We start from the raw sequence: 22,312 nt of genomic DNA on the forward strand, positions 1-22,312 counted from the left end.
ACTAATGAGGAGCAGGTCTTAATAATCAACTTTAACTGATGCTAAAATGTTTCAACAAAAATACTACTTTGCTTCGAATAAGGTTTCTATTCTTCTTAGGACATGAGAAAAGCTGGCATGGTGCCTACAGATCTTTGCTTTACTTTGGATAAGGCAATAGAAACTTGAGGAGAAATGAGTTAGATATTCTTACAGGCTTTTTTATGAAAAATTTAATTCAGCTTCATATCTGTTTTGTTAATTTTTAAGTTAATTTTGGTTTCGGGCCTAGCCCTATTACTAGAGGAGTTATTTATCACTAGCCGGTCTATTTTGATAAAATTTTTGAAAACATTTATCTTCTGATGTCCCGTTACTAGACTTCGATTCATCCCCAACACATTGTAAGGTTAATATGTTTTTCTCCTTGTTTGCTGCATCTGTTGGTTTGCAGTTCTTACCTAACTTCCTTTGTTTAATAAAATACTCTATTGGCAGCACCTGTGGCTCAAAGTGGTAGGGCGCCGATCCCATATGCTAGAGGTGGTGGTTCAAACCCAGCCCTGGTCAAAAACCACACACACACACACACACACACAAAATAAATAATCAATTCTATAAATAAATAAATAAATACTCTATTAAGCTCAGTGCCCGTAGCTCAGTGAGTAGGGTCCCGGCCACATCCACCCAGGCTGGTGGGTTTGAACTCGGCCCGGGCCTGCTAAACAATGACAATTACAACAACAACAAAATAGCTGGGTGTTATGGTGGGTGCCTGTAGTCCAAGCTACTTAGGAGGCTGAGGCAAGAGGATCACTTAAGCTCAAGAGTTTGAGGTTGCTGTGAGCTGTGACGCCATAGCACTCTACTGAAGGCGACATGGTGAGACTCTGTCTCAAAAAAAAAATCTCTATTAATATAGATGTCCTTTTGTGATATCATTTACTTCCTTTCTCACAAGGCACAATGGATATTTCAGCCACCCTAATTCATGAAAATTTGACAAAACCATTCCTCATAATATGCACTTTACATGCTACACAGCACCTTAGTGAAATGGAAATCATATATCACCTTTTTCTTTAATTATTTAAGTTGACAACGTTTCTAGTTGTTTCCTGTCTGTTTTGGTCAATCTCAGAAGGAGTGTCTTGGAGCCTCCTCCCTCCCCGGGTACTTGAGGACCCAGGACCCAGTGATTGCTATTATCTAAGCCACTCAGCAGCTAGTGCAACCCCCATGGGAGTGGGACCCACAGGGATAATGCCCACCCTGAAAGTGAGACGCATTCTCTCCTGTCGTTATTTGCTTTGTAAGTTTCTGCATTTTCTTTCTTTTTCCTCCCTCACTTCCAGCTTCCTCAGAGAAGCTGCAGACTCTTTACCTCTAGTGTGAAGTAGCATTTAAGGAAGATTTTGATTGGAGGGCAGTAGCGTGGTATGTGGGAGCCTTAGGCATTTGGAATTATACTATAGAGCATGATAGCAACAGTGAGAGAATGAGGCTGAAATAATAACTTTTCTCAGCTAGACCAAAGATTTTTTTTTTTGTAGAGACAGAGTCTCAATTTATGGCCCTCGGTAGAGTGCCGTGGCATCACACAGCTCACAGCAACCTCCAACTCCTGGGCTTAAGCCATTCTCTTGCCTCAGCCTCCCGAGTAGCTGGGACTACAGGCGCCCGCCACAACACCCGGCTATTTTTTAGTTGCAGTTCGGCCGGGGCCGGGTTTGAACCCGCCACCCTCGGTATATGGGGCCGGCACCCTACCGACTGAGCCACAGGCGCTGCCCTAGACCAAAGATTTTTTAAAAAAATACCTTACTGGTGGTAACTTCTATGTACAAACATATGTACAGCATGTTGTAACTTCTGTCTCTTTTTCTTTTCTAAGTTGGAAAACCATTTATTTCACGGGAAAGAAAAAAGTGATACAACTCTATAGGTCTAGCTTTGGGGCCAAAAAGAGACCCAGAAGCAGCAAAACTCTCACCAAGGCCACCCCCAAATCCAACACCCACTGGAGGCAGAAAGCAGGGAGGAAGCACAGCCCCCCCACGGTCTCTGCACACAAGGAGGCCTGCTGGGAGAGCAGAACACACACGGGAGGCTACAGAAGGAGGAAAATGGGCAGGAGGACAGGGAAGGAAGAGAAGGTCTGAACTCACTCAGCACGGTAAATCAAGGTCCATGGCTCCTGAGGGACTGAACGCATGCAGCCGAGAACGTCGCAGAATTGGGGCACCAGGAAGGGCGTATTCTCATGCACAACAGCCCCCACACATCCCACCTCAAGCTTTAAAAGGCTGAGTACCTTGCCATCTGCATACGGCTTCCTGCTCACCCCAGGCCATGCCCTGCAGGGAATTCCGCGCGGCTGCAGAAGCTCGGGACAGCTCAGTCTCATGCACATAACCGCAGCCCTCTCCGACAGTGGGGCCTGGGGCTGTGGGGCGACGCAGGGGTCTCCGCCACGGGTTGTATGAAGTGGGAGCTGCAGTAACTGCAGCAGCAGCAGCCTGAGGTCGGAGGGGGGTGGAGATGGGTGACTGGCCATGGTGTGTTCTGAACTGGGGCAGCAGGGCCAGGGTCTGCTCTGTGGAATTATACACGGAGGCAGCCGCAGCCGCCACTGCCTCACAGGCCCGCAGCACCGAGCGCTCCGTGCGCCTTGTTGTAATACACGGAATCCCCACAGCTCGCCGTGTAAGGGGTACGCGCTGCTCCGTGTTGCTCGTTATATTGCTCAAGTCTGCCACCCGGCCTGGACCATCTATCGGACACTCTTTGGGCCAGTGCCCCTGTTTCCCCCACGACAGCAGCCGCCTTGGTCTCCCATCCCCCGTGCAGTCCTGAACCGGCTGGTGCATTCGTTTTTTGCCTTGAACCTCTGTTGTTAAGGCCCCCAGATGACTGATGTTGCCCACGGGCAACTTCCTTGAGGTTTTACTCTTATTCTTGCTGGCTTCCACAACAGCAGAATTCAACCCCACCCTTTCTCCCTTGACGCCTTCCCCTTTAGTCCCTTTCCCCAGTGAGATCTATTAGTTCTTACACAGCTACAGGGGAGGAGATTGCCCTGCATAAGAAAGGGATGTGGAGACCTGTGGTTGGCTTGCTGCCCCAGATAGACTTTGGGGAGGAATGAAATTTTCATCTCCAAAGTGACATTATTTGGACATAGAACTTTTGGAGGCGCTTAGGCCATGAGGCCAGAGTTCTAATGAATGGGTTTAGTGCCCTTATAAAAGGTCCCTCACAGAGCTCCCTCCCGGCTCACCATGGAGGATATAGCCAAGAGCAGGGGTCCATGGATGAGAACTCAGGCCCTGTCCAGACACTGCACCTGCCGGCGCCTTGATCTTGGACTTCCCAGAACTGGAAGACATTCTTGTTGTACATAAGCCGCCCAGTCTATGGTATTTCCTTGTAGTAGCCCAAATGGGCCAAGACACTCAGTAAATGCATCCCGGAGTGAATTTACTTCACCAGGATGTAAGGAAGCACCAAAGGCCGTTTCAGGCTCCCAAAGACAAAAGCCCACAGGTGCCTGGAGTGAGGAGGCTGCCTGTGGCCATGTGGGAGCACACAGAAGAACACCTGGCCTCCCAGTGGAAATGAAATCCAAAATAATAAAAGCCTCTTACCTGGCATTTAAAACCTTTTTATTATGGACATTGCAAGCGTATATGAAGGTACACAGACTAAAGAACCTCCACATAACCAACATTCAATTTTGATAACATTTTGCCAATGTGGGGTTCATTTTTAAAGGAAACACATTACAGCTTTGAAATTATTATTATTATTATTATTGTTAGAGACAGAGTCTCACTTTGTCACCTTCAGTAGAGTGCTGTGGCATCATGGCTTACAGCAACCTTCAGGTGATTTTCCTGCCTCCTGAGTAGCTGGGACTACAGGCGCCCACCACAGCGCCCCATTCTTTTTTTTTTTTTGCACTTTATGGCTGGGGCTGGGTTTGAACCCGCCACCTATGGCATATGGAACCAGCGGCCTACTCCTTTGAGCCATAGGCACTGCCCAACACCCTACTTTTTTGTTGCAGTTTGGCCAGGGCCAGATTTGAACCTGCCACCTTTGGTATATGGGGCCAGCGCCCTACTCACTGAGCCACAGGTGCCACCCAACTTTCAAATTATTAAGGAAGTTAATTTTTAAAATGGTGGAGAATGGCACTGGAAATGTATTTTTTTCAAAAGGAAACTGGGCTAGGTATGGTGGCTCAGGCCTATAATTCCACTTTGGGAGGCTGAGGTGGGAGGATCACTTGACGCTAGGAGTTCAAGATCAGCCTGAGCAACATAGAAAGACCTGTCTCTACAAAAAATTCAAGAATCAGCCAGCAAGGCATTGTAGTTTGTGCCTGTAGTCCCAGCTACTCAGGAGAGAAGGCTGAGGCAAGAGGATCCCTTGAGCCCTGGAGTTTGATGGTACAGTGAACTGTAATAATGCCACTGCACTCTAGTGCAACAGTGAGACTCTGTGTCTAAAAACAAACAAACACTGAAAAACAAAAGAAACTGAAGTCCAGAGCAGGATCTTAAACTTGCTATTTATTTGCAGAAGCTTCTCAGTTATCCTGGGTGCAGAGAACTCAGCTATTTGGGGGCTGATGAGGGCTGTCTTAATTATGGTTCTTTGATTTCAAGCAACGGAAATTCTAACTAACACAACCCCAAGAAAGGATTTATTGGAAGTAATAAATCTGATTAAGTGTTAAACACCAGGCTGCTGGAGTAAGGTGGGACCAGGATTGGGCCTGGAAGCCACAGCACCAAGAGTGGGTAGGCCTTGTCTGTGGAAAGCTGACACAGAGGGGTCCTGTCTCAGGCTCAACAGCTTCTGGACCAGGTGCGGTCGCTCACGCCTGTAATCCTAACACTCTGGGAGGCCAAGGCGGTAGATTGCCTGAGCTTACAGATTCAAGACCAGCCTGAGCAAGAGTGAGACCCTGTCTCTAAAAAAATAGCTGGGCATTGTAGAGGACGCCTGTAGTCCCAGCTGTCTGATAGGCTGAGGCAAGAGTTTGAGGTTGCTATGAGCTATTATGCTACAGCACTCTACCAAGGGCAACAAAGAGAGAGAGATGGAAGGGAAGGGAAGGGAAGGGAAGGGGAAAAGAGAGAGAAAGAAAGAAAAGCCAGATGGACGTGCAAGCATCTGCGTGCTGGGCACTTGCAGTGGTCCTGCTAGGCCCTCAGAACACCCATCGTCTTTGACCCCTCTTTATTTCCATATTCACTCTAGCTTCTATGATAGCTTTGTGGAGGCATAAAATAGTTTTCTGGCTATTGACTTTGGATTCATATCTGTTACATTTGACCTGGTTTTCGCTCTGTGAAGTGCTGGTGGTCGGTTCCTGCACAATTCCATAGCCCATTCCTTGCTCCAGCTAGGTAAGCCCTTCCCATCTGTGAACTTGCCTGGACATGAGGATATTAAATGCTATCTTGTGGCATAAGAAACAGTCATCACTCACAGCCTCCATGCAATTTCTCCCATATGCCACCTTTTTCTCTATCCTTCCCAGACTTATCTCCCCCCACCCCCAAAACAGAAACCTCTCAAAATGATTTCTGTCCTCTCGCTGACATCTCCTCTTTATTTTACCTTGTGTTATTATTTATTCTAGTCCCAGATTTTTCACTTATATTCAGCAAGCCTGGAATGCCTCATCCATAATAAATTATTTCTCCTTCCTTTAATAACTTATCTCCTGTGGTCTGTCGCCATGAAGTGATATAGAACAGATGTGGTGTTAGGACTAAGACAGAAGTCTAGCCAGGGGTGGTGGCTCACGCCTGTAATCCCAGCACTTGGGAGGCTAAGGCAGGTGGATTGCCTGAGCTCACAGGTTTGAGACCAGCCTGAGTCAGAGCAAGACCCTGTCTCTAAAAATAGCCGGGCCTTGTGGTGGGTACCTGTAGTCCCAGCTACTTGGGAGGCTGACGCAAGAGGATCACTTGAACCCAAGAATTTGAGTTTTTTGTGAGCAGTGACACCACAGCACTCTATTGACTAGGGTGACAAAGTTAGACTCTGACTCAAAAGAAAAAAAAAAAGAAGTCTATTGTGTAGTATTTTATAGAAATTTCTAGCCATCACCCTTATCTGATTTCCTATTTCTGTGGCTACTCAAGGGAATGACCCTTCCTTGTTCCTTTTTTCCTTTCGCCTAGATAAACACAGGTGCATAGTTCTGGCTAATGGCTTTTCAGGGGAAGTGGCTTTGTTTCTTCTAGGTGAATGCCTTAAATTACTGGTGTGAATCTTCTTGAACTGCCCACCTTTCTCTTGATGACGATGGAGTCTGGACTGCTTAGCTGTAACTTGGAAGACAGCTGCCCATGTCTGTGGCAGGCTTTGTGGTAGAAGGAAACTTTCATTGTTTTAAGACACTGGTATTTTGGGGTTGATATTTTACTGTAGCATAATCCAAGGCTACTAATGATAAAAATACAAAAGATATCCTAGAAAGTTTGTAAATGATATCAGTTTACATAATTATGGTTTGGTTTTTATCTGTTATTCACGTATAGAATCATATAAAGTTACACTTAAACAAATGCATCACTCAGTGTTTAGAAAATGCCCTTTGTTGTTTGCTGTTTATAAATGTGAACACTTATGAAATATTAATAAATCCACTGAATGCTTTTTTACAGGGATTCCTTTTGAAGCCATTTGACTAGTTTGAATTAGTTTCTGAAACTTGAGGTGAGATGGCACTGAACAGATGCAGTATTTCATTCCAGCCTTTTTACCAAAATGTGAATTTGAGCTGAAGAAAAAAAAAAGTGGAGAGGGGAGAAAAAAACGAATGAGTGAACAGATTAAGATTTATCAGCTCCACCTTTTTTTTACATTATCATGTTCCAAATATCAAAACTTCCATTCCTTCCCTGCCCTGCTAACAAATATTTAAAATCTAGGTGATGGCTCAGCACCCGTAGCACAGTGGTTATGGTGCCAGCCACATACACTGAGGCTGGTGAGTTTGAACCAGGCCCAGGCCTGCTAAAACAACGATGACAACTGCAACAAAAAATAGCCAGGTGTTGTGGCGGGCGCCTGTAGTCCCAGCTGCTTGGGAAGCTGAGGCAAGAGAATTGCTTAAGCCCAAGAGTTGGAGGTTGCTGTGAGCTGTGATGCCACGGCACTCTACCGAGAGGCAACATAGTGAGACTCTGTCTCAAAATAAATAAATAAATGAATAAATAATAAAATCTCGGTGAAATATGGTTCAGTACAATCTATGAGAAGGAGTCACCACTATCTGAGACGCAGGTGACTGTCCCAGGTTAGGCCTCATTAAGCTTGAAAGTTGCACTCACTCATTCATTCATCCTTCATTATTTACCAAGTGCCTCTTATGTGTCAGACACTATTGCTGGGTAGTGAGGTGACCCAGTAGAATGACCTATAGGTTGCTAGAGAGTTAACTTCTGTTCTGAACCCTCAGACATGCTAAGGTAAGAGTCCCCAAAAGGGAGAGAACTGAAAACAGTCTCTTTCATTGACTGGATGACCAGTGAACTACGACATTCTAATTCCCTTAGATTCCTTTGACATCAAATTCGGGGTCAAGTTGATATCATAGCCCTTGAAAGAAACATCGTTACTTGGGAAGGGCAACAATAGTTGATTCTCGTGAGGTAGGGTACAGGGAAGGGAAGGAATACTGAGAATCCCCCTAACCTGACTCTGCTGAAAGGGAGTAAAGCCCTTCAGTCTCTGAGCAAAGCCTTTAGAAGCAATCAGAAGACAAATATTGGGAAACTGTACTTGGCACTGAAATGCAACATCTTGAGGTCTGGTTCATGAAAAGGACATTATTTTGTGCTACATGTAGCAAAAATATCTCAGAGACATGTCAGACCAGGGTCCACTAGTCATGTGAATGTCCATACCATCCTGACCAACTATTCTCAAAGAGCCCTGGGAGACAGGATTTTTACAGAGAACAGACATTCCCAGGTGAAAACTAAACTAAATTCTAGGGAGATGGAGAGGAAAAGACTGAAGTGAGGACAGAGGGAGCCATTGCCTTCTCACCTGAGAGAAACAAGGGGAACAGGGAGGATTAAAACGTGATTGGGGGAGGGGCCTGGGGGGATGGTGGCTAAGGAGACCAGGCACGTGAGCAGCTGTCCAGCATTGGCACTATGTTTATCGAATCTTAGTGACTCTTCTCTGTAGTGGGAGCTTTGGGAATTTGGCTAACTGGATGAATTGTCCACACTTCATTTATAGAGACCAATAATCGTTTCCTATCACTTTGGAAAATGAGTTACTATTCTAATATTGTGGTGTTGACTGGACATTGTAACTAGGCATGAGACAAAGTCACACTTAGTATAGCATCTCAGTTGGTTAGCAGTGGACCTGTGGTCTGGGCTTAGGGAAATCAATGTCTTGTTGTACACGTATATCTACTACCTTTAAGTCATGATATAGTTAAGACAGACATGGTTTTTTTTTTTTTTGAGACAGAGACTCAAGCTGTCGCCCTGGGTAGAGTGCCGTAGCATCACAGCTCACAGCATCCTCCAACTCCTGGGCTCAAGCGATTCTCCTGCCTTGGCCTCCCAAGTAGCTGGGACTACAGGCACCCGCCACAACGCCTGGCTATTTTTTGGTTGCAGCCGTCATTGTTGTTTGGTGGGCCCGGGCTGGATTTGAACCCGCCAGCTCAGGTGTATGTGGCTGGCACCTTAGCCGCTTGAGCCACAGGCGCCAAACCAAGACAGATACGGTTTACACGTGACACATTTATTGGTACTTCACGCAGCCTCCTGTGGCAGACATTTTAATAACAAATCACAGAATTCTTTCCTGCTCAGTCAGGCTGTAGCTCTCCCAACTTAGACTGTAGGAAGCTGATTACCAGCTGATTGGTGTAGGCCGGCAATTAAAAACCATTTGCCCTCCATTTGTTAAGGGATATCTCATGGGGTTTCTGAGGAGGTACCAAGGATAAAAGATGTCTTTGAGAATTTGCTCTGATACCCCTAAATCAGCAAAAAATTCTCACCAACTTACCAAGCATCTTTTATAAAGCATTCATTGCTTTTCTTTTGTCAATATCTCGCTTCAGTTGACACACAGCACATGAAGAAAAAAATGTCCACCACAACCAATCATTGCACATAGATCCCTGTTGGAAAAACAGATCACCATGTAACCTATAAATAATGTCACATATTCCTTGTATTTGCATATTTTCCCAGCTTCTTTTTTTTTACTTTTTTCTTATTTTTTTCCCAACTTCTTTAAAATATACATTTCACGTCACTCATTTATCATGAGAATTCTGTGACATTATCACCATTTTTCTGGTGACCCAGTGAAATGAAATGACTTGCTAAAGTCACATGACAATTTGTGGCAGACCCTGGTCTTTCCTTTTCAAGCCAGTGCCCTTTTCGTCCTATTAGACCATTTCAATTGATCTATAGGTTATAGTCATAGCCCCATTCTCTCGCAGTTCTAAAACGGTTATTCCAGGCCAGGCGAGGTGGCTCACACCTGTCATCTTAGTGCTCTGGGAGGCCGAGGCAGGTGAATTGCTTGAGCTCACGGGTTCGAGACCAGCCTGAGCCAGAGAAAGTCCCTGTCACTACTAAAAAGAGAAAAACTGAGGCAAGAGGATTGTTGTGATGATAGAGTGCTGTAGCGTCACAGCTCACAGCAACCTCAAACTCCTGGGCTCAAGTGAGCATCTTGCCTCAGCCTCCCAAGTAGCTGGGACTAGAGTTACCAGCCACAACGCCTGGCTATTTTTAGAGACAGAGTCTCAATCTGACTCAGGCTGGTCTCGAACCTATGAGCTCAGGCAATCCACCTGGCTTGGCCTCCCTAATGCTGGGATTACAGGCATGAGCCACCTTGCCCGGTCCTAATTACTTTTCTGTTCCAGCATTTCTGTGTTTGTTTTTTACCTCAGGTAGTTTTTAGGGAGAAAAAAATCTCACTACTATTTGCTGAGAAACCTAGAAAAACCTGTAGAAAACATAATCCTGATTCTAAGTCTGTTTCCTAGTATGTGTGTATCCACACATACAAACAATAGAATGTAGAGAAGAAAGACGATTCTTCCACACTAGAAGGAAATGACCAACAGGTGAATACCAGGCTGAAGTCGGTAAGGGACAGAAATGTCTTTCCGCAATAAGTTCTCAGGAAAGATGCTGTATTAAATACTCAGGTTAAAGAGAGCTGTTGTTTTACTTGTTTGCAAGATGTTTAAAAAGTCATGTTGGGCCAGGTGCAGAGGCTCACAAATGTAATCCTACAACTCTGGGAGGCTGAGGCAGGTGGATTGCCTGAGCGTATTATAGGTTCCAGACCAGCTGGAGCCAGAGCTAGACCTTGTCTCTAAAAATAGCCAGGCATTGTGGCGTGCACCTGTAGTCCCAGCTACTTGGTAGGCTGAGGCAAGAGGATTACTTGAGCCTAAGAGTTTGAAGTTGCTGTGAGCTATGACACTATAGCACTCTACTGAGGGCAACAAAGTAAGACTCTGTTTCAAAAAAAAGAAAAGTCTTGTTATGAGCACTATTTGCAGAATCACAGGTGGAGTGAGTAAATGAATGAATCGTGGTATATGGCTGAATATATTTACTCAGGAAAGCATGACGGTGAGGTGGGAAAAGAAACAGAGCTTTTGAATTAGTCAGGAACTTGAGTCCATATTCTGTGACCTTAAGCCCTCTGATTCATGGTTTCCATATCTATAAAGTATAGATAATCCCTAGAGCACAAAGTGTTCGTGAGTAGGAACTGAGCAAATACGCCTGAAAATAATATACCAGGACACGGAAGGAGAGAAATCCATGGTCGTTTCCTTCCTTTCTCCTTACCCCTGCAGAAGTGGTGCCGCTGGCCAAAGAGATGCTCTCTTGGCTCCATTCATGGAGGAAGGTACAGAGCAAGGGGTTGCGTGGTAGCAGCCCCATGGGAGTTTGCATAGATGTAAAAAGGGAAGCAAAGCAGAGAGCCTGAGTTACATAAATTAGTCCTAGGCATCTGTTCTGAAGAGGAAGGACAGAGAAACACTGTCCGTAAGTGCACTTACTGAATCTAACCTAGACGTGCCCTTAGATATCATCTTGTAGAGCTTACTCATCACAGAAGAGGAAAAAGTGATTTTGCCTAGTGACTTCTTGGAAGGTCATAAAGTTAGCTATTTGCTAATCTGTTCTTGGAAACTCTCCAGAATCTAGCTTTGTGTCCCTTTGGGTCATGGCTAACTTTGGGAATCTCACCCCCACACCCCATAGGCATAACTACATGTACATGACATGCTTTGTAATCAGTTTCAGGAGGCTGGTGTTCTAGCCACAAAGTTAAGAATCAGGCCAACCTGATATAATCCTAGCATTCTGGGAGGCCCAGATGGGAAGATTGCTTAAGACTTAGAAGTTCAAGACAGGTCTGGGCAAGTGTGAGACTGGGGGCTCGGCTCCCGTAGCACAGAGGTCTCGGTGCCATCCACATACACCAAGGCTGATGGGTTTGAACCCGGCCCGGGCCAGCTAAGCAACAATGACAACTGCAACAAAAAATAGTTGGGTGTTGTGGTGGTTGCCTGTAGTCCCAGCTACTTGAGAGGCTGAGGCAAGAGAATTGCTTAAGCCCAAGAGTTTGAGGTTGCTGTGAGCTGTGACATCATGGCACTCTACCAAAGGCAACATAATGAGAATCTGTCTCAAAAAAAAAAAAAAAAAAGTGACACTTGGATCCAGCCACAAAGTTAAGAATCAGGCCAGGTGCGGTGGCTCAAGTCTGTAATTGTAGCATTTTGGGAGACCAAGGTGGGTTGATTGCTTGAGCTCAGGAGTTAAGAGACCAGCATGAGCAAGAGCAAGACCCCTAATCTCCAATAAAATAGAAAACTTAGTTGGGTGTTACGGCGAGTGCCTATAGTTCTACCTACTTGGGAAGCTGAGGCATGAGGATCAATCACACCCAAGAGTTTGAGGTTGCTGGAGCTATGATGATGCCACAGCACTCTACGGGTGGCAGAGTGAGACTCTATCTCAAAAAAAAAAAAAAGGGAGACCCAGTGTAACAGGTTCTTACAATTCCCTGTAAGATCCTTATTCATTAGAGAAAATAGCTCCTTCACAGTAGAGAATTACAGCAGACATTACCTTAACCAAGCGATCAAAGTTCCTATTTTGGGGGGGAGGAGAGGAGAGAGAAAAACCTACCTAACAGGTACTATAAGGGACTGTATGTGGGTGATGGGCACACTTACAGTCCTGACTAAAGCATACGTTATCCATTCACCCATAATGGGATAACTTGACGTCATGTGCCTTGTGCATGGCAAACACAACTGCACTTCTGTGAGTTTCTGCCACAGTTGCATAAGCTAAATCTGCCTATTAGGAAATGTATGAGAAAACAAACAGGGATATTCTACAAAATAATTGACCTGCATTCTTAAAAAAATGTCAAAGTCATGAAAGAAGAAAAAAACCAAGAGACTAAAGACGCCTGACAACTGAACATACTGTGTGACCCCAAAGTGATTTTCTTTCTTTCTTTTTTTGAGACAGAGTCTCAAGCTGTCTCCCTGGGTAGAGTGCCATGGTGTAATAGCTCACAGCAACCTCCAGCTCTTGGGCTGAAGCAATCCTTTTGCCTCAGTTTTTTTTTTTCTACTTTTTAGTAGAGATGGGGTCTTGGTTTTGCTCAGGCTGATCTCGAACTGGTAAGATCAAGCAATCCACCCGTCTTGGCCTCCCAGAGTGCTGGGAATACAGGCGTCAGCTATGGCCCCAATGTGATTTTCTTATAAACATTTGAGAAAGTTTAAATAAGACCCATCACTAGCTAATAGTATTGTAGAAATGTTAAATTCCTGATTTTGATATTTGTGCTGTGGTTATCTAAGAGGTTTTCCTTGTTTTTCGGAGGTACACACTGAAGTATTCGGGAGTAACAGCATCAAATTTGTAATTTACTGTAAAATGTCTCAAAAAAAAAAAAAAAGAAAAAGAACAGATAGACATATGGGGAGAGAGAAGCGGGGGGGGTGGGGAGGTGGGGCTGGGATAGAGCAGGCATGGCCAAACTTTTATATTTGGGGAATTGGGGTAAAGGATATTTGAGAATTCAAGAATTCTTTGTACCATATTTGCAACTTTTCTTTAAGTCTGCAATTATTGAAAATAAAAGCTTACTAGGCTGGGGTGGTGCCTGTGGCTCAGTGAGTAGGGCGCCAGCCCCATATACTGAGAATGGTGGGTTCAAACCTGGCCCCAGCCAAATTGCAACAAAAAATTTAGCTGAGTGTTGTGGCAGGTGCCTGTAGTCCCAGCTACTTGGGAGGCTAAGGCAAGAGAATCGCCTAAGTCCAAGAGTTGGATGTTGCTGTGAGCTGTGATGCCATTGCACTCTAAAGAGGGTGATAAAGTGAGACTCTGTCTCTACAAAAAAAAAAAAGAGCTTGCTAGGCTGGGTGTGATGGTTCACACCTATAATCTTAGCACTTGGGAGGCTGAGGCAGGAGTGAATCTGGGAGTTTGAGAGCTATGATGACTCCTTTGCTCTCTAGTCTGGGCAACAGAGTGAGCCCCTGTCTCAAAAAAAAAAAAAAAAAAAAAGGTTTACTAAAAGAAAAAAGAATGTAAGCCTATGAAGAAGGGGTTTTGATTTGCTCTGTTCACTGACGTACCCCTAGCACCTGGCATAGTACTTGGCCTGTTTTGTGTACTCAGTAATCTCTGATGAATGAATTAACACTGCCTATGATTTACTATTTAGGCAAATGTACCAGTTATAAGGGAGTTGTGGTTTCAATGTATCCCCAAGGTTCACATGGGGAAAATTCACCTCCCATGCAACAGTGATGAGAGGTGGGACCTTGAAGAGATGACTAGGTCATGATTAATGTTGCTTACTCAGGAGTTGGTTCATTATGGTGAGAGTGGGTTTATGATAAAAGGGAGTAGGGCTTTTGCTTTCTCTCTCATGTTATCTTGCCCACCCACCATGGAAAAGCTCAACAAGAAGGCCCTCAACCAGGTGCCGGCCTCTCATTCTTGAATTTCCCAGCCTGTGGAACTATAAGAAATGAATCTCTGTCCTTTATAAACTATCCCATCTCAAGTATTCTGTTATAGTAGCACAAAATAGACTAGGAGGGAATTCACCATGCACCCCTTTTTATCCAAGGCTAAGAGATCATCCCCCACCCTGCAGATTTGCAGGGTCCTAGGTCTGAACTCTGAGCAAACCAAGGAGAGGCCAATAGTCCTGTGCCACCTTCACTGCCCACTTGCTCATCTCCAGCAGGTTTTTCAGAGACATATCTCTTGAATCAATAAGGATTTTACGTAGTATTATTAAGATATTCCAAAGTTGGGTGTGGTGGCTCACGCCTGTAATCCTAGCACTCTGGACCAGCAAGACCTCGTCTCTAAAAATAGCCAGGCATTGTAGTGGGCACCTGTCGTCCCAGCTACTTGGGAGGCTGAGGCAAGAGAATTGCTTGAGACCAAGAGTTTTAGGTTGCTGTGAGCTATGACACCACAGCACTCAACCCCAGGGTGACAAAGTGAGACTCTGTCTCCAAAAAAAGAAAAGAAAAGAAAAGAAAAAGAAAAAGCTATTCCAAAGTATAGATAGCTGAATGGCCCCTGTTAATCACTGTAAAAATTTAGAATTGTAGTGGCACAAAGTCACCTAACAAAACTAAGGTTAAGCCATGAAGGTGTCAGGAGGGCAATCACAGAGATGGCTATGTTACCGCCACGCCGAGGGTGCTCAGGTGACTCACCGGGATGCCATAGCGGGTCCGGTACAAGGTCCTCATGGCCATACTGACTCCACACAGGCAGCACTCATTCATGTCGGCAGCAATCATGAACGACAGGTACAGGGGACAGAACGTCCCACAGAGGCCTGAGTACAGGGGAAACCACACAGAGGAATTAGTCTGTCGTCTTGGTCTTCATTAAATCACACTGCTTGCAAAAACATGCCACCTAAGGCAATGGCCTTCATGGAGGTTCTGAGGAAACAGTATCATCATGTGGTTCTTCCCATCTTGCTTCCAGAGCCCAGTGTGCAGGCTGAGGAAAGTCTACCCATCATTTACTAGCTCCAGTCTAATTGCAGATGCTCCTGCCCTGCCCATCTGAGCATGCCCAAGGTGTTTTTCTTCTTTGCCCTTGATTACATTTGGTTTGTGCTTGCATAAAAAGTTTATCACATCAAGCTGTCAGAGAAGACCCTGAAAACTATGGGAGGGTGTTTAGGGTGAAAAAAATGGAGAAATCATTAGGGCCGGAAGTGAGAAAAGCAATTGGGAATAGATTCCAGATAGTCATTTGGGAAAAGAGTAGAGTCCTCTGTGATGAGAGGAAAACGAGCAGACGTCAAGGGCCATCGGTATAAAAAGCTTACCGAGCCTGCTACAAATTCACTTTGCAGGATATTTATAAGATAAAAGGGCCTAAAAAAAATAGCAGCAAACAGGAAGTTATGCTCAAATATGCTCTGTGTACTAGTCTATTTTGAAAAGGTCTTGGGTGGAGTTTTAATATGGCTGTATCCTAGATAAGAAAGTTTTTTTTTTAATTGATTGTTTTAAGCAGAAGGTACTCTTCAATGAACATGAAACTTCCTTCATACACATGAAAGGGTGGCTATTAATCAAAGATAATAGAAGGATGAGCCACACAGAGTGTGTTTTCAACTCACATGGGAATAGACTCTAAAATAAGGAAAATTTTCTCCATAAAAATGTGTTTGGCAAAGGTTTTTTAAAAAATGCAATGCTTCTTGAAATGGAACAATTACCAAGTCACAAGAAGGAAAGTATTTTCCTGTTTTCAGTAAGAACTGAAAGCTGGAAAATGCTCAGAATCAGCACTGTAGAAAACAAAAGGGGTAAATAGAAGACAAATTGGAAAAACACACCAAGACCACGGTGCTACTAAAGAGGTGAAAAACAAATTTTTTTTTTTTTTGAGACAGAGCCTCACTGTGTCATTCTCCATAGAGTGCCATGGAGTCACAGCTCACAGCAACCTCCAATTCTTGGACGCAAGTGATTCTCTTGCCTCAGCCTCCCAAGTAGCTGGGACTATAGGTGTCCATCACACCTAGCTATTTTTTTTTTTAGGTCTCACTCTGGCTTAGGCTGGTCTTGAACCTGTGAACTCAGGCAATCAACCTACCAGGCCCCCAATCTCGGCCTCCCAGAGTGCTAGGATTACAGGTGTGAGCCACCGCTCCCAGCCTAAGAGGAGAACATTTTTAAAAGAGCAGGAGAAGGACCACAAACACAAAGCCAGGCAGGTTGCAAGGGAATGAAATAAGTTGGAAAAAAACACAAAAGGGAAGATAGTGAGTGGTAGATATAAACATATCAAACTGCAGAGCGAATATTCCCTTTCATGGGATTAGCTAATACTCAACAGCAGCCAACTCCTGCCATGTGAGAATGAGGACCTGTCTTTCCAGATTTTCCAAAATTTCAAGAAAACCTTTAAATCTACATTGGAAAACTACATTTTTATGTGAAATCTGATTTTTATCTATTTCCTATTATTTTAAAATTAAAGCAAGAAATACATCAAGAGGGTTCATTACGTTTAGGACAAACGAAATATATCCACCCAAGTGCCCAGCTTTTGACTTCTGAGTTAGCGATTACAGCATGGAACCCAACAAGAGGCTAGATAGTGATTTTCCTCATGACAGTAGCCTTCATGATTGTACTCAAGGAGAAGGCATTAACCAGATGGACTCACAAATCTTCCTGTCAGCAAAGCAGTCCCAGGGGCTAGTTTGCCAGTGACTAATGGCCACACTTCTTGGGTCATATGTTGGCTGTGAAACAACTGGATTCATTTTTCAGGCCAAGTTCAGAAGGACACTGCCTGCAAAAAACAAAACCAAAAAGGTATTAAACCCCTAGTTGAAAAGACATTCGATTACAAGCATCCTGGTTTGGGATGGTCAGGCTCAACTAACACCATAACATTTCAGACTAATGTAGATGTTTAAGAATTAAAAACAGGAAGGAATGGAGAGAAAGCTTCCTTTCTCAGGTTTTTGGAATTTTTTTTTCTTTTGATTCGTACTTTTCATCAATAAAATGTTGTTTTGCTATTTTCTTTTTTTTTTTTTTTTTTTGTGGTTTTTGGCCGGGGCTGGCTTGAACCCGCCACCTCCGGCATATGGTACCGGCACCCTACTCCTTGAGCCACAGGCGCTGCCCTGTTTTGCTATTTTCAAGACAATCATCCTGAGTGGTGTTTATCTTGCATTTGAAGTGCATTTATGTTTAATAGAAATTGTATTCTGAGTACTGAGTACTATTGACAGAAATGAAGCCATACTCTGTAAAATAATTTAAGGAGGTTCTTTCTGAGCCAGCGTTGAGGACCATGACTCGGAGCACATCCAAGAAACCATGAGCAAGTGGACTCGGTGATGGTGGGGTTACAGTTTGGTTTTATATATTTTAGGGAGACAGGAATTGTAAATGAGGTCATAAACCAATACGTGGAAAACATACATTTGTTTGGCCAAAAACGGTGGGACATCTGGAAGGGGGGGAGCTTACAGGTGGGTTTAAAGATTCTTTAGCTAACAATTGGCTGGAAGAGTTAGGTTCTGTCTAAAAGACCAGGAGTCAGCCAGGCACTGTGGCTCACGCCTGTAATCCTAGCACTCTGGGAGGCCGACAAGGTGGGTGGATTGCTTGAGCTCAGGAGTTCGAGACCAGCCTGAGCAAAAGTGAGACCCTGTCTCTACTAAAAATAGAAAAACTGAGGCAAGAGATCGCTTGAGCCCAAGAGTTGGAGATTGCTGCGAGTTATGATGATCACAGCACTCTAACCAGAGCAACAGAGCAAGAGCCTGTCTCAAATAAATAAATGGAATTATATTTAATTTTTACAAAGCTACTTCATAGACATTATCCTTTATCTTCTTTTTTAGCCTCCCAGGGTGCTTCTTATGAGAACCCTGTGAGATGGAGAATGTCAATTTTGCAAATGACAGAACTGAAACTCAGTGTTAGAAAGGGATTTTCAATATAGTAAGTGACAAGAAGAATTAATCAGCATGTGAATTAGAAATCAAAGCCAGGCCTTCTGACACCAAATTCCACTCTTTGTACTACATAAATTTTCAGAGAAGGTAAATCCTTAATAGGAGGACATAAGAAACTCCAGCAGTAGCTGTGTACGATGGCTCACACCTATAATCCTAGCACTCTGGGAGGCCGAGATGGGTGGATTGCCTGAGCTCATGAGTTCGAGACCAGCCTGAGCCACAGTGAGACCTCATTTCTAAAAATAGCCAGGTATTGTGACCGGCACCTGTAGTCTCTGCTACTTGGGAGGCTGAGGTAGGAGAATCACTTGAGCCCAAGAGTTTGAGGTTGCTGTGAGCTATGACACCATGGTACTCTACCAAACTCTACTGAGGGCAACTGAGTGAGACTCTGTCTCAATAAAAAAGAAACTTCAGCAATAATGATGACTTTTATATCTCAATAAAATTGTTATCATTAGAATAAGTGTTTCTAGTTAATGTCAGCATTCATTCCATGATTATTAATATCCTGACAGTTGGAGCTAATAGAAGACCTAGTTTATTCCATAAAATGATTAGCTTCCTTTTGTAAAAGTGTCAGACCAGAATCTGAAAAAGAGAGGCTTCAAGGCCTGATAGAGAAACCCAGAGTTGCAAAACCACTGGGAAATAGTGAAGTTCAAATAAAGTGGTGCTTATACTTCTAATCTTTCCCCCAGCAATCAGGTTAAATCTCCTGAGGTCCTATCCAGTCAGAACCCTCAAGAGAAAATGTATTTGGTTTCATGGAGAGTGAAGTTAAAATTTTCTTTTTTGCTATTTCAAATCTCACCACAATGCCGTGCTCTGTTGTTTGGCTGCCAGTCTTCTTCCCAGCTCACTTTTGCCAGCCCCTGACCGCTGGCGGTGGCAAGCTGCCGCCTTAATTCCACCTCTTCCATGTTCCACAACCAGGTTGCGGGGGAAGGTGCCCAGTGCTTTTGAAACCTGGCTGGGCATTAGGTTCACCCACAATGCTTGGTGAAAAACACAGAGGTGTGATCCAGCATCCTGAGCTGGCCCTGAGTGTGTAAAACATTTAAGAACTGATTCTATGGCTCGGCACCTGTAGCTCAGTGGTTAGGACACCGGCCACATACACTGGGGCTGGTGGGTTGGAATCCTGCCCTGGCCTACTAAACAACGACAACAACAACAAAATAACTGGCTGGCGTGGTGGGTGCCTGAAGTCCCAGTACTTGGGAGGCTGAGGCAAGAGAATCGCTTAAGCCCAAGAGTTAGAGGTTGCTGGAAGCTGTGACACCACGGCACTCTACCCAGGGCAACAGAGTGAGACTCTGTCTCAAAAAAAAAAAAAAAAAAGAACTGATCCTGACAGGGCCAACTCTGAGGCCTGCTGCTCATGCCATCTCACTCTTTCTCCATCTTTCCTTCCTCATCAGCCTTCTCAGCGCTTTGCCTCGTCCGCTCTTCCTCCTGACCTCTTGCTTACTCCGGGACGTCTGGCTGTCAGTAATGGAGCCCCATAGATAGCCTCATCCCACCTTCTATCCCACAAAGAAGAGTGGAAGTTCTATGAAATAATAAAATCCAAGGAACTTTGAACCCCCTTAGCATAGACTCCTAATACTTATTATCAAGAGCTCTTGCTTTATGACACAAGGGAAAATAACCCTGACGGAAAAGGCTTTATAATAATGGTCAAATCACACTAGGAATGAGGTTTAAAACTGAGGTATATAGATAAATATTTAACTAGAATCTAAAGGTCTTTCTCCTCTCTGATTAATGGGGAGGGGACTGATGTCTTTGCTAACAACACAGGATATCCTGTGGCCATGCAGTGGTGCAAAGACTGAGGTTCTATCCAGTTAAAACCCTCACAAGAAAGTAAAGAACTGACTGGGGAATCTTCCCACAGTGCCTGGTGCACAGTGGGCCTGCAGTAGAAAACTGCCCAGAACGAGTCTGCAGAGAATGGATAATATTACCTAAGAAATGAATTAAATTTGTAATGGGGCAAGGCCACTTTTAATTTTTGTACAGTAAGAGTGTTCTGTAGTGCTGGCTACTGTGGAGTCTCATCAGTTAAAATATTCCACCTAGCCGATATTTTCCACTGGTTTTTGCTTACAGAGACATTCTATCTTAGAAAACCACTGGCATATTGTTAGCTAACATTTATGGTGTAATTTACCTACTTACAATAAAATACAAAAAAAACCTCACTCACAATGAAGAAGTATTTTTTTTATTTTTCAAATTTCAGTGTGTGTAAGATTCATCTGAGGGGTTTGTTTAAAATGTCTCTGTGTCTTGATGTAGGATGTTTATTTCTAAATATTATCCTACACTCATCCATAGAGATTTGGATTTAGTGGGCCTGGGAAGAGGCTGAGGAAGCTATACATTTAGTAAGCACTCCAAGTGCTTCTTAAGTGGTGGTGGTGGTGGCAGCGGGTTTGTAAGGAGCTGAGAGTGGTGAAGAGCTTCATAACAGTAATCATTGCCCCACGTAGCTGCTTTTAAATCTAAATGCTATTTTTCCAACTCCCATCCCAGACACTGATTCCTCTGAGAACCAAATGAAAACAGAACAAGGAAAGAAAAGCATAGTTTATTCAAAATCCTTTCTTTTCTTTTCTTTTTTTGAGACAGTCTCACTTGGTCACTCTTGGTAAGAGTGCCCTGGCATCATAGCTCATAGCAGCCTCAAATTCTTGGGTTCAAGCAATCCTCTTGCCTCAGCCTCCCAAGTAGCTGGGAATATAGGCACCAGCCACAACGCCTGGCTATTTTTAGGAGGCAGGGTCTCGCTCTTGCTCAGGCTGGTCTTGAACTCACGAGCTTAGGCAATATAACCACCTTGGCCTCCCAAGTGTTGGGATCACAGGTGTGAGCAACCACTCCCAGCCCACTTAAAATCTTTTCATCCAGAAGTTTGGCTTCCTTTTACTATAGCACCAGAGGGAGTTAGACAGAAATTTGAGTTAGAAGGAGAAAGTAATTAAGAAGGGAACTCATTAGGTGGAAATCTCTAGTGGTGAAACAAAAGACCTATAACCACAGAGCTACTTGCATAGTCCCACAGGACAGGTATAGCTGGGAGGAACTGGTGGTATCTAATTTCAATCAAAACAAATCTGTACCAAGAGCATGGGAAGGAGAAACTTCCAGGCAATAGAAACACCTTGCAGAAATGCCTAGGGAAAAGAATGTTATGGAATGTACGAGAAACAGTGAAGTCTCAGCTTCTCGGAGCAGAAGGAAGGGTCAGAATGCAGGAACTGCGATGTGTGGCAGACACACCACAACATTCCCTTCCTGCACATACAGCAGACATTGCTAATTGATTGCAGAACATGCAGGCCGCACATGTATGTACCTTAGAGCCCTTCACGAGACAGTGCACAAGATGCTACTGCCATGTGATTGGAGTTGGCACATGGCATGAACTCAGTCTACTAAGAAGTACTTAGAAATAACTTGGACAGGTGGGGCATTGTTCAATTTTGGTGATGCTGTCACTGTGACTTGGCTCCTCCATATCTGTGGGTTTTGTATCTGTGGATTCAAATAACTGCAGATAGAAAATATTTATCTAGAGATGATTGAAAGTATACAGAAAGATGTGTGTAGGTTACATCCAAATACTGCACTATTTCATATTGGGGACTTCAGGTTCTGTGGATTTTGGTAGGGGGGCTAGAACTAATTCCCTGTGGATACTGAGGGACAGCCATACCTCTGGCCTCACAGATGAAATATCCATTACCTTTTAAAAGTATACTGGAAACATCAGTGTGCACACATCCACACATGCAAACACATGTGCCAGACACACAGAGAGCTCCTGCTGGTGTGGGTATCTGTCACTAAAAAAAGAAAAATGTACCTGTAAGGGGATATTCTTAACAGTAAATGACTTCTTTTGTTTTTCTTTGTTTTCTTTTCTTTTTGAGACAGAGCCCCAACTGTTGCTGGGGATAGAGTGCCATGGCCTCACAGCTCACAGTGACCTCAAACTCTTGGGCTTAAGTGATTCTCTTGCCTCAGCCTCCCAAGTAGCTGGGACTAGAGGCACCCGCCACAATGTCCAGCTTTTTTTGTTGTTGCAGTTGTTGTTTTAGCTGGCCCAGGCCAGGTTTGAACCTGCCAGCCTCGGTGTATGTGGCTGGTGCCCTACCCACTGAGCTATGGGCACTGCCTAAATTACTTCTTTAATAAAAACATTGCTTTG

The 22,312-nt window shown here is 44.2% G+C and overlaps 1 long non-coding RNA gene and 1 pseudogene across 1 annotated transcript in view; both read right to left on the bottom strand.

Moving 5' to 3' along the window:
* Positions 1-2,280: 2,280 nt before the first annotated feature.
* On the bottom strand, positions 2,281-5,386 carry LOC128590026 (RNA-binding protein 4-like; annotated as a pseudogene).
* Positions 5,387-6,614: 1,228 nt separating this feature from the next.
* The window catches only part of LOC128591208 (uncharacterized), a 50,844-nt gene continuing 35,146 nt past the window's right edge, over positions 6,615-22,312 (bottom strand). Inside the window, exons 4-7 of the long non-coding RNA XR_008381548.1 lie at positions 16,779-16,907; positions 14,798-14,922; positions 9,049-9,163; positions 6,615-6,787 (exon numbers count right to left, since the gene is read on the bottom strand). This is a non-coding gene — a long non-coding RNA (uncharacterized LOC128591208). The remainder of the gene's footprint in view (positions 6,788-9,048; positions 9,164-14,797; positions 14,923-16,778; positions 16,908-22,312) is intronic.

This window comes from Nycticebus coucang, chromosome 1, assembly GCF_027406575.1.
Source record: "Nycticebus coucang isolate mNycCou1 chromosome 1, mNycCou1.pri, whole genome shotgun sequence".
Lineage (NCBI taxonomy): Eukaryota > Metazoa > Chordata > Mammalia > Primates > Lorisidae > Nycticebus > Nycticebus coucang.